The 2,153-nt window shown below is 46.5% G+C and overlaps 1 protein-coding gene across 3 annotated transcripts in view; it reads left to right on the top strand.

The window, feature by feature from the left end:
* Positions 1-1,288: 1,288 nt before the first annotated feature.
* The window catches only part of klf3 (Kruppel-like factor 3 (basic)), a 22,371-nt gene continuing 21,506 nt past the window's right edge, over positions 1,289-2,153 (top strand). Inside the window, exon 1 of one of the 3 annotated variants that reach the window (XM_017461180.3) lies at positions 1,289-1,486. The gene's annotated coding sequence lies outside the window, so the exon portion shown is untranslated. The remainder of the gene's footprint in view (positions 1,487-2,153) is intronic. The other 2 variants (XM_017461181.3, XM_017461182.3) reach the window with 2 other exon arrangements.

Raw genomic sequence — 2,153 nt, 5'->3', positions numbered from 1 at the left:
GAGACAGACAGACAGAAAGTGAGGGAGAGACAGATAGACAGACATTGAGAGAGGGAGGGAGAGAGACAGACAGAGAGGGAGAGAGACAGACAGAAAGTGAGAGTCAGACAGAACGTGAGAGACAGATAGACAGACATTGGGAGAGAGAGACAGACAGACAGAAAGTGAGAGAGAGACAGATAGACAGAAGGTGAGCGAGAGAGAGAGACAGAAAGTGAGAGAGAGAAAGAGAGACAGAAAGAGAGAGAGAGACAGAGACACAGAAGACTCCCCCGCTTCTGTGAAACTAATTAAGGCCCCGGTGAATTACGCAGAAACGTCTTTGTGACCGAACAAGTCCGCTTGCAGAGACACGCGCAGCTATAGGTATAATTCAACTTATTCAACGACTGAGAAATGTTAGAAGAGAGGAGAGAGAGACAGACAGACAGACAGAAATTGAGAGAGAGGGAGACAGACAGAGAGACAGACATTGAGAGAGAGAGAGAGAGAGAGAGAGAGAGAGACAGACAGAAAGTGAGAGAGACACAGACAGACAGGCATTGAGTGAGACAGACAGACAGAAAGTGACGGAGAGACAGACATTGAGAGAGGGAGGGAGAGAGAGAGACAGACAGGCATTGAGTGAGACAGACAGACAGAAAGTGAGAGAGAGACCGATAGACAGAAAGTGACGGAGAGACAGACATTGAGAAAGAGAGACAGACAGACAGAAAGTGAGGGAGAGACAGATACACAGACATTGAGAGAGGGAGGGAGAGAGACAGACAGAGAGGGAGAGAGACAGACAGAAAGTGAGAGTCAGACAGAACGTGAGAGAGAGACAGATAGACAGACATTGGGAGAGAGAGACAGACAGACAGAAAGTGAGAGAGAGACAGATAGACAGAAGGTGAGCGAGAGAGAGAGACAGAAAGTGAGAGAGACAGAAAGAGAGAGAGAGAGACAGAAAGAGAGAGAGACAGAGAGACAGACACACCGAAAGAGAGAGACAGGCAAACAGACAGAGAGAGAGAGTCAGAGAGAGGGAAAGAGAAACACAGACAGACAGAGAGACAGAGAGAGGGAAAGAGAAACACAGAGAGACAAAGAGAGGGAAAGAGAAACACAGACAGAGAGACAGACAGACAGAGAGACAGACAGACAGAAAGCATCCACACCCTGTTCGCTTTATTTTTCTTTCCTTCCTTCCTGTCCGGGGAGAAGTGAAGAGACACACCCACCCCGCACCCTCCAGTCCCACCCAGCTCCGCCCATCCCCCCACCACTACCCCTCCCCTCGCCCCGCCCCTCGCCCCGCCCGTACCGTCATGTAGTGGAGAAGAGGAAAGTCGCAGCGCTTAGTGAAGTTTTTGATTTCATACTTCAGGACTTCAGGACAGTAACCCGGAGCTCGCTGTAACACAGCTCTGTCTCTTCCTCCTCCTTCTCTGCTTCTGGTTTATAAAAACACCGCGCAGGACCCGCGCCACACTGTCACCCGCATGTGAGTAACACTCTTACTCGTTTCTCAGAAACCTCTAATCACCTAGATTTCATATATTTATATATATATACATATATATATAACTTCTTTCTCGGAACGCTAGCGTCTCCGACGGAGGCGTGTACTATTAAAGCATTATCTTCAGACTTCTGACTGACCGGAAGCCTGAAATACTCAGCTTCTATACCACTGAGTTGTTTATTAGCTATTTTATTGATGTATCTATTCATTTCTATTCTGTAGTATCGATTGGGCAGTGTTGGGTCAGTGTAGTTACGGTGTTTTAGCTCTTAAACGTCGATTAAAACCCTTAAAACTCCCCAGTTTGCCAGGTTTATTAACTGACAATCCGCGCGCGCGCATGTTTTACTAGTTTTACTAGTTGTTGTTGTTGTTGTTGTTGTTTTTAAAAGCGTTCTACTTTGTACGCGAGTGCGCGTGTTCACCCGTAACCATGGCGACCCGCGCGCACGCACGCTGCCACTCCACGCGCTCGATTTGTACGCGCTGCTAAGTACGCTCGTGCGCTCTGAGTCCCTGTCAGGACTCTGAGTAAAATACTAATAAAAAGTAGTTTTTCTACTCTACTCGAACGTTTTCAATACATTTATTTAAATAAATAAAGATAAATACGCCTTATTATTATTATTATTATTATTATTATTAT

This window comes from Ictalurus punctatus, chromosome 29 (assembly GCF_001660625.3).
Source record: "Ictalurus punctatus breed USDA103 chromosome 29, Coco_2.0, whole genome shotgun sequence".
Taxonomy (NCBI): Eukaryota; Metazoa; Chordata; class Actinopteri; order Siluriformes; family Ictaluridae; genus Ictalurus; species Ictalurus punctatus.
The sequence above is the reverse complement of the archived record's forward strand: the minus strand, read 5'-3'. Positions and strand labels throughout refer to the sequence as shown.